This window comes from Euprymna scolopes, chromosome 26, assembly GCF_053919585.1.
Source record: "Euprymna scolopes isolate OS-2025 chromosome 26, ASM5391958v1, whole genome shotgun sequence".
Taxonomy (NCBI): domain Eukaryota; kingdom Metazoa; phylum Mollusca; class Cephalopoda; order Sepiida; family Sepiolidae; genus Euprymna; species Euprymna scolopes.
The window spans coordinates 17,844,653-17,859,942 of NC_136507.1; the positions used below are offsets into that span (position 1 = coordinate 17,844,653).

General features: G+C 33.7%; 1 protein-coding gene across 2 annotated transcripts in view; it reads right to left on the reverse strand.

The window, feature by feature from the left end:
- Positions 1-15,290, reverse strand: part of LOC145247938 (FERRY endosomal RAB5 effector complex subunit 3-like) — an 807,792-nt gene that overhangs the window by 339,869 nt on the left and 452,633 nt on the right. The gene's annotated exons all lie outside the window — the stretch shown is intronic.

The window sequence follows — 15,290 nt, forward strand, 5'->3', positions numbered from 1 at the left end:
AATAAAAAAAATTAAAAAAAAAACGTTTACAAGTGTTTTTGATATAGATGTACATAAGAATACTTTGATAAGTATGTTTTAACTTAAATAGGGATGGTATAATAAAATTGTGTGTCTGCATTCGCACCTGGCCTCCATAGAATGGAAATAGGCACAAACATTAATAAAAACTTTTCATATCTATCTGCATAAGTATACTTTGATAATTATATTTCAGTCTTAAGAAATATGGTATAATAAACTTATGGGGTGTTCGTTCGCGCCTGACCTCCATAGAATGGAAATATGTCACAAAATTTAACAAGGTTTTTTAATATAGATCCACAGAATATTGTGATAAGTGTTTCAGTGTGAACAGGTATGGCATAATAAATTATGGGGTTTATCTATTTTATTTTTACTTTCATCATATTTTGCTTTGGTTTTGATACTCCCAAATTCGAAGCTATCTCTTCACAATCCTTCCTTTTCATAACCTATCATACTTTCATAAATCAGAGTCCATTTTCTGAAGGCTGTTTTTGAACCCAGTCAACGACGGGTACTTTTGCTAGTATATATATATATATATATATATATATATATATATATATATATATATATATATATATATATATAAGAACAAATAGTTAATAAAACATTTTTAAAAACACTTTGAAAAAGAGTTAAAAACTTATTTAATTCTAAAAAGGAAGCAGAAAATAAGTGGATAGTAAATTATTATAAGCTCTATTTCCTTTTTGGTTTTATCGAGCTTTTACATCTGGTTGGGATTACTTTATAAATATCAACTCTTTAATATTTATAATATACCTTAGATTATCTTGGTAAACTTAATTGTAATTCTTATTTCATTTCATTATATATATATATATATATATATATATATATATATATATATAACATTCCATTTTATAATTGAATAATGATTTTTGATAAAAAAATGATTTTCGACGACTTGTTAATTCTTTTCTCTTTGTCATGTTTGGAACATGATTCAGTTTTTCACAGATATCAACAAACCAAACTTTTTCCAGCGATGAGAGTTTTCAGCTGAATGGTGACCGTTTGCGAAAGATGAAAACACTAGTAATGACCCTTGACCAATGACCAACCTCGGAGATCGTAGAACGAAAATACTGTTTTAGTAAATCCGAGAACCTGTTTGTGTAAAAATTGTGTTGCCACACGAATTTAGGGACTTATGTGCTTTCTGCATCTTTCAGCCCAAAACTGAAGATATATGCGTAGTTCCAGCATCCACTGAATGCTGGAACACATTTTAGGGGTCCGAGACTAGACAATCTTACATTTGTGACCCCATGGGTGGGGATCGCATTTAACTTGCAATCCACCATGATTATTAGGGAGAGAGAGAGAGGGTGTGATGGAAAGAGAGAGTGAGTGAAAGAGAGATCGAGTCAGATTGGGAACATGTGATAGAGGGAAAGGATAAAGTTGAGGAGAGAGAGAGACAGAGACAGAGAGAGAGAGAGTGGAAAAGGGAAGGAAACAGCGAGGATAAGAGTTAAGATTAGGGTTAGTGTTAGAGGGAGAGAGGAGAGATCGTGAGAAAGAGAGAGTGAGAGAAAGAGAACAAAAGACAGAGAGAGTAGAAAGTTGAGTAGAGAGAAAGAGAGAGAGAGAAGGACAAAGGGAGGGTAAGAGTTAAGGTTAGAGTTAATCCTAGAGAGAAGAGAGAGGGGGGGGGTGGAGATGGAAAGAAAGAATGAGTGAGAAGTGAAATGTAGCATGTCCAAATGAAATTCAATACGTGTTTCAATAAACTATCAAAAGATAAATTAGTGCTTGTCCAGTATATGGCCCAATCTCTGACATCTTCCGACAGGTTATGTAACCATCTGGAAGATATCAACACAAAGACTGCCAGATTAATAATTCTAAACATGAAAGCCTCCCTCTCTTTTTCATGTTAAGAATGGCTTTCTAAATAGAAAGCCATTTTTAACATAGGGAAAAAGGAGGGATTTCACGTTAGCGGTCATCTTCGGTTTAAAAAAAAATATTTTCTTGAATTCATTGAAACTTTTTATAATTGTGTCTGTCAGTGGATGGGTTTCCAGAAACAAACTAAAAAACTACACAAGGCAAACCGATTTATTCTCTTTGAGACTAAAAAAAAAAAAAAATAAGCGTGTTGTTCTTAATATTCACTCTTTAGGGAACCAAATGGAACCAAATTACTCAGAAGAGGTGGAGGGGGGGTTGACGTTTAGAACGACTTTTTAATGTTATAATGTCGTAATTTGGAAAGAAATTGCTGAGTTGTTCCTCCAGAATGTAAGAAATGCTAAGTAACAGCCTTTCTCTTATCAAAATTGACAGAGATTAGGTTGTAAACTGCATAAATATTGATAAATTAATTTGGGAGGGGGTGTCTGAAAAATTATCAAAACACTACACTAAAGTAATTCTGAATTTTTGACATGAGATGTGAATCTTTGTATCATTTTGATTAATCGGACAATTATTCTCATCTTGGGTGCTATTAGCACAACGTTTCGGTCGCTGTATCCTGCGACCTTCTTCGGGGTGTTGAATACATGTTTCCTTTTCTCTACTAAGGTAAAGAGGAGGTTAGCTCTGCATTGCAAGAATTCGAACCATAGGTTTGAGGGTGGGTCTGTAGATCATAAAGAACGTTCAATCTTCAGGGGTCACTAAGATATTTGAAGTTGTCTCCCTTGCATTGTGTATTTTTTTTTTTTTAAATGAAAATACACGAGGGTATCGATCCACTGTTTCGTAAAACATTTTTTCACTAATATTAACAATTATCATAGATATCCTGAAAAATTGAGTCATAGGAAAACCCTAAAAGATATCTTAGTGACCCCTGAAGACTGAACTTTCTTTATGATCTACGGACCCACCCTAAAACTCATTATTAAGTACAAGGTTACTAAGTCACTACTTACCAAAAATAGAAAATTAAAAAAATAGGCAAAAGCCACTTGATAAGGGTTAACGAGATTGTCAGTTTGATGATGAACAGTATGATGAGGGGATTGAAAACAATATGGGAATTGGCAAGATTTGATTACTTAAGAGAACGGCTGGACAAATATTTATCAACTTGACGACGATTTTGTTGTCAGTAGGGAAGCAATCCTATGGCAATGTGTGCTACGGATGGGAAGTTCTTGGAAAGAAACTCTGTTCATGAAAGTTCCATTTGGTTTCAGGCACACATAGGAAAACAAGTACTTTTTAGTGGTGGTAGGAAGACGAGTTCTTGTTAATCTACACTTAACTCTAAAAGCATATTACTGCCAAGTCATACCATTCAATAAAAAAACTGCTTCCATGTCGTGTCGGCATATTGAGTGACGGAAATTTAATTCCATGAGAAGCAATAAAAATTTCATTTTTAGACCTTTAGTTCTAAGGCATATGTAGAAAATGTCACTAGAGATTCAACCAAAAATGGCGGTGCCAAAGAAAATAGAAAATAAATTGCCAAAGGCAGATAAAAAAGTAAAAGAATTTCTAAAAAGATGAAGAGAAACAGGCCTGATATAATAAAAGACAACGTCTCATCTCCATAAGTTACAACTTCCAGCATCTTTATGATGCCCTCACCTCTACTTTTGAAAAATAAAAATGGTTTAATTCTTGTTTCTCCGAACTTTTTCTCGATTGCTTTCCGGTTTAAAATTCATATAATAATAAACGCACAATTCACAAACACTCTATCTCCTTCTCATGATGCGAACATGTGAGAGAAAGTCGAAAAGTGGGAATTGGCCTGCAAAAAATAATGCCTGAGCAGTCTCATCAATATTTCCCGGTAGAGGCGTCTCAAGCAATTGGTAGTAAACTAACTGCTTCTGAAAGGGTGAGAAGACAAAGCTTGGGAGGATGGACCACCTAGACCTTCACAAGACCATACCAACAAGTAATCCTCTACATTAGCCAAGACTCTGGTGTCTGTGTAAGGAGTTTAACAAAATACTCCTTGAGTATCAAAAACTAGCCAACGATAAGTGTTAAATAGATTTCTATACAGAAAATAGCAATTCTTCCCCCTTTGTCAGAAACATCGCTCACGTAATCCAAGGATTAAAAGAGTAAAAGAAAAGGACAAAACAAGGAGTTACCGTTGGGTATTTGTATATTAATTTTTTATTATCAATATTATCTATACTCTATAAATTTAGTTTATTTTTTTTTTTGTGCATTGATATTCACATTAAAAACCCTTTTTTCTATTTATTTAAAAAGAAAATACCACTGTTACATATGGGTCGTTGAATTGCATTCATCTGCAAAAGATCTAGCTAATTTGAATATTCTTTTAAACATTTATTATAATTAATTCCCTATTAGTTTTTTCGGTTTTCTTATGAGATGATCATCTTTAGTTAACTATTACGTGTAATTATATTCATGCAAATATTCTACATGATTTATACTTGCGTAATATTTGCGTAAAAAGGTTATAGCAAACACAAACCTCTTTCTATATATATATATGTATGCGTATATATATTTGTTTAAAAATGTTTCCTACCAAACTCCTCTCTCATTTTTTAATCTACAGATATGGAACTTAATATATAGGGTATTCGAACCAATGTGAAACTTTACCTATTTTGGGCTTTTAACAGGGGAAAATCGGTGCAAAAGTGTGAAAATTTTAAAAATGGAATTTGCCAGGTGAAGGTCGAACGACGGCATTACAAACATGCATACATAACGTAATAGCTATTGGTTCATGTTTAACTTTTTAGCCTTGCGGCAAACATATCCTCATAGGTCAGGCATTTACATCAAAGGAAAAAAGTAAACCGTAAGCTAAACGTTTTTGGTTTTGATTCTCGGTGGTGGCGCATGAGTCATTCACTTTTTTTAAGAACTTTTTAAATCATTACTATATATTGGGTCCAATACAATATAATAATAAATACGAAATCTGCATTAATCAAAATATCATAAGCGTATTTTACGACCGGGCAATGCCGGGCAGCCTGCTAGTTAATAATAAATACACTCAGAGAATGTAGACTTTCACCAAAACTTTACTTGATAAAATGATTTGAGGGGGGGGGGGGGTCACCTATAACCTTCAAATATCGATGCCTCCGTTCAATCTCGAAAGACAAAGGACATCCTCTGTAGTTCAAATGTAATGCAGACTATTATCTTGTTAATCTTTCTTAGGCATGGTCCCAATTAGTAGCCCCTTATGTCCAAGTCCCTTGTTTGAGGTGAAGTTGAGTTTTAAAAAAAAAAGAAAGAAAATATTATCCTCACTCTTTCCAGTGAAGGTTTGGTTGGTGCTCTCCTTGCTTTTTGTCTATCCTCCTTGATCATTTATTGTCACACCAGCCAGGTGTTGCCACATCTGCGTGCATGATTTTTTTTTTTTTTTTTTTTTTTTCAGTAAGAAGGAGAAGTCAATAAGTAGTATATAAGTACAAGTTAATATTTCCAGTACGGCATAATCACGTTTGACACATCATCGAAGTTAAGCAACGGTGAGCTTGGCCAGTACCAGATGGGTGACCATTTGGGACTTCCAGGTGCTGCATGTGCTCTCCACTTATCTCGGTATTGTTTCCAGTCGTCCTGGGCTTCTCCTTGCCACTGGGCCCAAGTAGCGCCGATTCAGGAGATGTGTTGTTGGAGATTGCACAACCCTTGCCTCACAATTACACACACAGCTGCCCTTACAGGAGGTATCCTTTGTCTTCCGAGACTGAATGGAGACATTAAATAAACATTATTGGTTATATATGCTGAAACATATATGCACATATGTAGCCAATAATGTTTATATAAATAAAAAAAAAATAAAGACATTTACATACATATTTCAGCAGCAATCTCTTTGAAAATCCAGTTTCCTTAAGCTAATATGCATTTGAGTTTATACTGAAGGTCTTGGGAAGCTGGATTTTGAAAGAGAGTGCAGCTGAAATATGTATGCACATATGTAGCCAATAATGTTTGTATGAATAAAGACATTTATACTAGAAGAAATTAAAACAGAAGGAATGAAATTACTTTAGATTCGAAAAAGGTCAGATCATACGTTGTTTATTTAAAAAAAAATAGTTTATACTATAGAGTCATCACTTATCAAGGCCAGGAGGCCACTCAAGGATAAGGGTTAGTGGGTGTCGGGTGAGACAACATCTGATGATCGGTGATGGTGGAGATCTGATAGGAGTTAATATATTTTAGAGGCTGGCTCATTAATAATTGTTTACGTTGGACTTGAAAACAACTATGCTATAGTCAGGTGGGCAGCACTACAATATTGTGTTTCATAGACAAACAGTTCTAGGAAAGAAACTCTGCTCATGGAATTTTCGTTTAGCTTTAGGCACAGGCAGAGGGTAAGAGAAATTGCTGATAGTTGTTGTAGCTAGTAGAGTGTTTGCTGTGAATGTTTTACAATTGTGGGTGTGTGTGGAAGGAGGAGCGACAATGAGATCGATGAAATTTCCGAAGCCTGACAGTCGAGAGAAAAAAAAAATGACGGATGTAGAAAAACGACCTCCTTACTCGTGCGACCACATCAGCGTTCGGATGAAGACACTACAAGATGGCACGAAGTGATCTGGAACGAAAAGGTCACAAGGTCACTTCCTGTGGTGATATCGACAGAAAAGTGTAAGACTGACAACATGGCATTAATTTGACAAAGGTTGCAGAGTTGAAGCAAAGAAATGGACCAATCAACTTAGAGAGTCGCTTCCAAGCTAACCCCAGTGAAAGAGATCCAACGAAGAAGATGGCACACGTGCCCAAATATCAAAATGGTATTTCATACATACTAGCCTGGGTGCCTGGCGTTGCCTGGGTGTTTGGAGGTGTATGTTTAAAAAAGAAAAAAAGTAGTAGTAGTAGTAGGCAGGCAGGCTCGAGCCCGTGTCGCGGAGGCAGAAAAGAAAGTGAAAGAAAAGCTGATGGTTTAGCCGATGTCTCCATGATGCGACCGGAAGTCAAAGGCGTTGAAATTAACTAAAGTCAATCCAACGGTGGTGACGATGACTTGCTAAAATGTCAGCGAAAAAAAAAATCGACCCCTCCTTGTACAAAATGTCCAAGCTTAGGGTGAAGGAATTAATGTTTTTGGCCAATTTTTCGATATTTGTCATCAGAGATGTCGAGCTTAAAAATGATACCAATCTTTTTTTTTTTAATTTTTTTTTTTTATTACATTTTCACCCCAAACAAGGCACATTGCTACTTTGGTGTAGGGGGCTACTATCAGGGGCAGCAACTACTGGGGCACTATGTTGGGATTTGGGCAGCAAGATGTCTGTTCACGTTACACTTGAACTTCTGCACGTCAGTACAGTTAGGGAAGCAGGGACCTGGAATGGAATTCCAGAGTCTAGCGGTTCTGGGGAAGAAACTACTGGAGTAGAAAGATCTTTTACATCTAGGGATCTCTACTGTGTAGGGGTGGGATTTAGCTGCCTGTCGGGTTTGTCGAGGGTGTTTACGTCGTGGGGGCACAAGTGTCTGCAGTTCGTCAGAGCATTCACCATTAATCTTGTCAGGATCCGTCACCTCTGTCAAAAGTTTTTGCAAGACATACAAAGATACATACATTTAAACAGACAGGTGAGATTTATATTATACATGGAGGTGGCATGGTGAAATGGTTACAGGTATAGATGGTGGCTCAGGTTCGAGTTCTGTTGGGGGAAAATCCATCACTTTTACTTATACCTTTCAGCAATGCATAGATCAATATATTCTCTCTCCAGCTATGTATTAAATAGTAGAGAGAACTAAACTCTCAAATTTTTGTTTACAACCAATCTAGGAGAAGGAAAAACTCCAAAATAAAGCTAGTGTTTGTCTGGTTATCATGGCATTGTTTTCAGCCTTCTTGCAGTTTTCGATGTCACTAGACCGGAGCAATGTGGATGGAGATTGTCTTACCTCTGCTTCACTATAGACTCCATATGCATGTACAGAAGTATACATTGTCTCTCTAGAGTTGAAGAAAGCGTCGTTTGTTTGTTTGTTTTTTTTGTTTTTTTCTTCAGTCTTTACAATTATTTATAACTAGCAAGGTTACCTAACAAAAAGTGTAACATAACTTCTATTCCTAACTTCCTCCCCTCTCCTCGTTTTCCTCTCCTTCCTCTTTTTTTCGTCGCCTAGCATATTCCTTTAGAGTCGACATAAGGGAAGTAACCATGAAAAAAAAACCAGAGTTACTTCCCTTTAGTTAGTAGTTAGTGTCACTAGACTGGAGCAATGTGGATAGGGATTGTGTAACCTCTGCTTAACATTAGACTCCATATGCACTTAAAAGTGTATATACATTGTCTCTGTAGAGTTGAAGGAAGCCTTGTTTTTTAATTTTTTAATTTATTTATAGCTAGCAGGTCGCCCGGCGTTGCCTGGTCGTAAAATACACATAAACGTAACATTTTCATTAGTGCAGATTTCTTACTTATTAAAAACAGAAATATAGTAGGTATTAAACGTAACGTTAAATTCCTTTAAAAAATGATGTAAAGAAACCAGAAAGAAACTGAGACATGTGCATTGAGTATTATATTTTTTTTCCAAACAGTTCAATTCTTGTAAGTCAAAAAAAAAAAAGTACGATAACCATAAGACCAGTTTTTCACGATCTTTAAAAAGTGTTTTCAAACCTAATTATTCTGAACATGATTAAGCTGTCATATTTCACGATTATACATGTGCATTCATAAAATAACAAACAGATAAAAATCCAATATTTTCCACATGTCTGAATACTCTCTATACCAAATCTCATGTCTGTAGATCAAAAATTTGTTGAGTATATAGATTGAGAAGTGTCCTCGCATACATTCTCACTTTTACATTAGATATATAGATTAGCAGAGACACCTAGAATACATTGCTCTTAAAAGGAAATTTTACATAGAGAACAGAGGACACTACTCTTTGAAGAGATTACTCTGTTAAAAAAAATACTCCTTGGCATTGGTGATCCTTTTTTTCGCTCCTTCTTAAAACTTTTTATATCATGTCTAAATGATAATATCTATGAGATAACAAGGAGGGTCGCGTGTGTATTTAATTTGCCCGACTTTGAAAAGCTAAATATTCAACATTTTTCGATCGCTGCATGTGGATTCGGCTTTTTCGTATAATAAAACAAAAAAAAACTACCCCGCAGTAAATAAAATACTGCCCCACAGTCAAAGTTAACCTCATTAAGTCGTCAAGTACGGGCACCTGCCAATTCTTAATACTTAAATAAATTCAAACATGTTTCCTCTACTACTTCTTGCTGGCCCAGTGGTTAGTATCACACGTTTATTTTTCACACTTTATTTTCCAACTCGCCTCAAGGCTTCGGGTTCGATCCTTCCTACTTACCTACCAAAACTTTTTTTTAACCCCCCACCGACACAAACTCCCGAACAACGTCTTTTGTTTTGATTTCCCCAAAAGCACCCCCACCCCCCGACACAAACACCCAAGCAAGAAGTCTTTACTTATTTTTTTGTTTTGATTTACCCAAAACCACATCTCGAAACACCCAGGCATCGCCAGGTACCCCTGCTAGTTGCTTATAAAAGGAAATTTTACATAAAAAGTAGGAGACAACTCTTTGAAGAGATTACTCTACAAAAAAAAACAAAAACAAAAAAAACTCCTTGGCATTGGTGGTCTTTTTTGTTCTCAACATAAGGACTCTCAACCACTGCATTCTAGTATTTAAGAAAATGGCTTTATTTTTTTTCTTTTGAAGAATTAAATTAAATAATACAGTTGCTAATGAACTTATCGATACTCATCATGTAATAAAGATGAGAAAAGCTTAAAACAATGCAACTTCAAATTATTTGTGGGTTCATCCCTCCCCCCTTTGATTCAATTATGAAAGTACAGAATTATCGATTAATTCTTAAAAGCACATTTTTCAATACTTAATCATATAAATAAACAAGAAAACGAGTTATGTAATTCTGTTTGAAAATTACACAATTTTGAGTTAAAATTTATTTAGTATCACGCTTGTAATTTTAGGAAAAACACTTGAAATGCGTAAATATGCTGAAATAACTTCCGTTTGTATGAAAACTCCAGTTTTTTTTATCTCACAATTATTTCATCATACGTACACATTGAAAGCTTGTTCTTAAGATTACATGCGTAATACTAAATAGATTTTAATACGAAATGGTTCCTCATTTACTAATATTTAACAAAAACAAGATAAAACAATATTTATTATTTGTACACAATTTTTCATTGCATTATGTTTAGGCCACTAATAGCAAATAAAATTGTTAAATATAATTCGATAGATACAGGATAATTATTTTATATTCTCAGGATAGATCGCTTGTAATTTTAGGGTGAAAAAAAAAAACACTTGAAATGTGCAAATATGCTAAAATAATTGTTGAACTTTCATTTTTATGAAAACTCCATTTTTTTTTTTTGTTTTTTTATTACAATTATTTCATCACATTGCAGGCTTGTTCTAAATATTACAAGCGTAATACTAAATAAATTTTGATGCTAGTATTTTAAAGTTAAATCAAAGTTTTACGTCATCTTTTTTTTTTTTTTTATTAAATTGTTAGGTGAAAGTACAGATTGGTTACAAAACACCCTCCTCTCCCAAGAATGGCTTTCTAAATAATAACATTATTTCAGCACGGTTCAATAAGTGCAAAAGTACCTTGATTTTAACTTGAAATGGTTTCTCATTTAATAATATTTAACATTATTAAAAGTATTATGCTCATGATATTAGGAACACCATGCTTCAAATGTGTATATATGCTGAAATAATTGTCAACTTCCGTTTGTATGAAGACTCCATTGTTTTTCTTACAATTATTTCAGCATATGTACATATTACAAGCATGGTCTATATATCCATAAAAGCGAGAATGTACGTGTGAGGACACTTCTCAACCTATATACTCAACGAATTTTTAATCTGCAGACTTGAAATTTGGTATATAGTGTATTCAGGCATGTGAAACATTTTTTAATCGGTTTTCATCCAGAGAAAAAGGGCTGCTAAGGTGGCAAAGTTAAAAATTTGGTTCTTGGGGGTCATCGGATGTTTATCTATTTGCAACTGTTTCACGACTACGCATGTGCGAATCGTTCACATTATGTTAAAAATAAGTAGGTTTGAAAACACTTTTTAAATATCGTGTCGAGCTGGCTTAATGGTTATCGTATTTGACTTAATGTCTTTTTTAAGTTTTGGTTTCGATTTCAGCTCGAGTATTTCTTTTTTTTTATTTTACTTAGAAGAAGTGAACTGTTTAGAAAAAAACATTATACTTGCATACACATGTTTACGTTTCTTTCCGTTGTCTTTTACTCCATTTTTTTTAAGGAATTTAACATTTAATACCAGGCAACGCCGGATACATCTCATAGTACTAAATAGATTTTAACACGAAACGGTCCTTCATTTACTAATATTTCATTAAAATAAGATAAAATAATATTAATTGCTTGTACACAATTTTTCATCGCATTATGTTTAGGCCACTAAACTGCAGTTTTACCAAATTTTCTCTATCTTTCGATACTAGGGCACGATGTGACCAGCTGATGATCGGATTGAACCTCTCTGATCTTCCATATAACCAAAGTAAGAGCTGAGGTGGTAGAATGGCTCAGTCATCAGGATCCTGTCCTACGGCATCACGGGTTGCTACCCAGGGCCTACAGATGGCCCTGTTTTTGTTTTTTTTGTTTTTTTTTTGAAGGGGAGTATCCTTCAGCAGGAGACAGCTCGTCTTGCTCCATCCAGCTACACTGTGAGCACTACCATCCATTGGAGATGGTGCCCTAGACATGTTTTTACGGCTTCCAGTATCGCCAGATACAAAGATAGAAAATCTCTGTCCGAAAGTCAGACGGTCTCGTCGACTTTAGTCTGGTGTCACTTCCCACTTTTTCATTTAAAACTCAACCCTCGTTATATAATATAATGAGTCACCGCTTATCAAGGATAGAAGCCACTCGAGGACAAGGATTAATCAGATAGAATATACTGCTAGTTGAACGATGAAAAACGTTATCAGAGGATTGAAATGTTATGAAAGGAATCAGCAAAATTTGATTACTTAATGGGAACGGTTTATGACAAGTATCTGTTTACACTGGATTCGAAGATGGCCATGTTGTAGTCAGCAGGGAAGCAGTTCCGTCATAATAACGGACTTGCTATTTTAATATTAAGTAAATAACATAAAGCAAGATCAAATGTTAAAATCTTATTAAAAAAATAAAAGAATACTTCTGAATTTTTTAGATAAGGATTAGTTATTTGTATTATTTAGATTCTTCAGACTACTGTTCTCATCTTAAGTTTTAGTTTCACAAAGTTTTGATCAATGTAATCTCTGACCTTCTTCAGGTGCATGTTGTCGAACTCAGAAATCTTTCTGTCGAACTCAGGAATGTGCACAGAATTTCGAATGGAACTCTTTATTTAATCCATAGCAGTAGGATGCTTTCGTTCTATCAGCCATGACTAACCCTAACCCAACCTTGATCTCCAGGAATATAACATTTTTTACAACTGAATTTCACTAAGTACTCTATATCGACTGCGCCAGATTCCCCGAGTTCAACAGAAAGATTCCAGAGTTCATAAAGATACACTTGAAGAAAGTCTGAAGTTTCATCGACCGAAACGTTTCGAAAATAACACTCAAGATGAGAACAATAGTCTAAAGAATCCAAATAATATGAATGATCAATTCCTCATCTCCAAAATTCGGAAACATGAAATGCAAAAGTTATGTTTTCGATTCGTTTTACCGATTCCACTGTTCGTTTTGATTACCATCAGTCTATTGTCATCTTTACAAATGTCTTAGCAGTTTTATGAGAACATATTTTATTATAAGCTGTTCTATATTGCAAAAAAACAAAAAATGGTAAAGCCATCTAATTTATAATGCCACGTCTTCATACAAGTAAATCTATATGTCAAATCTCAAATCAGAGCTGATCTCTTTTTTTGTTTTACAGAATAACTAAAATCTTGGAAGAGAAAATATTTTATACGTTGGAGGACAAAAACAGTTATTCTTAAGAAACGTCCGTTTGATCTGTGCATTTGCCAATGCAATATTCTGTTCATAGACTATTTCAAAAAGATTAACGAAAATGTTATTTCATAAAGATTAACGAAAATGTTATTTGCAAAAAGGTTAACGAAAATGCTATTTGCAAAAAGGTTAACGAAAATGCTATTTGCAAAAAGGTTAACGAAAATGCTATTTGCAAAAAGGTTAACGAAAATGCTATTTGCAAAAAGGTTAACGAAAATGCTATTTGCAAAAAGGTTAACGAAAATGCTATTTGCAAAAAGGTTAACGAAAATGTTATTTCAAAAAGGTTAACGAAAATGTTATTTCAAAAAGGTTAACGAAAATGTTATTTCAAAAAGGTTAACGAAAATGTTATTTCAAAAAGGTTAACGAAAATGTTATTTCAAAAAGGTTAACGAAAATGTTATTTGCAAAAAGGTTAACGAAAATGTTATTTGCAAAAAGGTTAACGAAAATGTTATTTGCAAAAAGGTTAATGAAAATGTTATTTCATAAAGATTAACGAAAATGTTATTTCAAAAAGGTTAACGAAAATGTTATTCGCAAAAAGGTTAACGAAAATGTTATTTGCAAAAAGGTTAACGAAAATGTTATTTCAAAAAGATTAACGAAAATGTTATTTCAAAAAGATTAACGAAAATGCTATTTGCAAAAAGGTTAACAAAAATGTTATTTTCCAAAAGTTTAACGAAAATATCATTTTCAAAAAGTTTAACGAAAATGTTATTTCAAAAAGACATACAAAAATTCTATTTTAGACAAAAACGTACAAACTTATAAAAATGCAGTTTCAAACAAAAACGTAACAAATTTATAAAAATGCTATTTGAAACAAATAACTTAAATTTATATAAATGTTATTTTAAACAAAAAAGTAAAAACCTTACGAAAATGCTATTTCAACAAAAACGTAACAAACTTATAAAAATGCTATTCCAAACAAAATTGTAATAAACTTACAGGAATTCTATTCCAAAGAAAAACGTAACAAACTTATAAAAATGTTATTTCAACAAATAACGTAACGAATTTATAAAAATGCTATTTCAAACAAAAACGTAACAGGTATATTTTGACGAAAGAATTGATTGTTGCATTTTTCATAATGTGTTTATTAATTGACATATTTTTCCCATTTGACAGTTATAAACAAAAAAAAATGTAGAAAAATACATTCTGGGCCACAAAAGGTTGTTCGTTTTAATTGAACCACTTCCGTCTTGATAGTTCTTCAACGTTTTTAGGAGACTTTACTTCTGGAACGTAATCTTATATCTATATATAACTCAGATCAGCTTGCTTGTTTGGGCGGTTAAACCGTCCATCTGGTTTGTGATTTCCGGTTTCAAAAAAATCGTCTGCTTATCTATTTTATGGCCGCCCTGTCTTATTAAACAAACAAATTACATTGAGACTGACGGAAGTAAACGCAGGATCCACTCTATCATCAATAGTTGAAATATACATAATTGTTGAAAATTTAATTATTACAAATTCGTTGTAAGTTGGTGTTGGGGAAAACAACAAAAAAGTTCTAGCCAAAAGGCGAAAGAGTTCTTTTATGTTCGTGTCTAAAAAACGGCCCACTATTTCACAAAGGGTTTCTTCATTGTTCTCCTCCAAAAGTTTCAACAAAAAATCATACAACTGTGCAAAGGCAGAAGAGATTATGCTTCTGACAAAGGGAAAAGAATTGCTGCTTTCCGAGTCAAAATCTATCCATCTCAGACTTACTGTTCGATGATTTTTGGATCTTGAAGTAGTATTTATATTTTTTAAAACTCCTTACATCCTTGTTTGGGTCGATTTATATATATTAAAAAAGCAGTTTTGTTTGTTTGTTTAAACGCACAGATTAAACAGACGCATCTTTAAAATATTCGGTGTTTGTTTACAAAGAGTCGACAGATCGAATTTTGGCTGTTTTGAGCAAAAACAATATTACGTACTTCATTGTCGTGTCGAGAATAGTAATATATTTAAAGATTACGAAAATTCATTGAGTAGAAAGTTATTTATAGCTAACAGTAATTTTTACGGAAAATTGGATAAAATTGCACCTTTTCTTAGACGTTATGAAGTAGATCATAAAGAGTTCACACACAGAGGACATAACTCGGAACGCAAAATTTAGATTACACCGACGTTTGTGGCCTATAGTAATGGACTTTCTTTTTATGAAATACACAATAGCAGTTG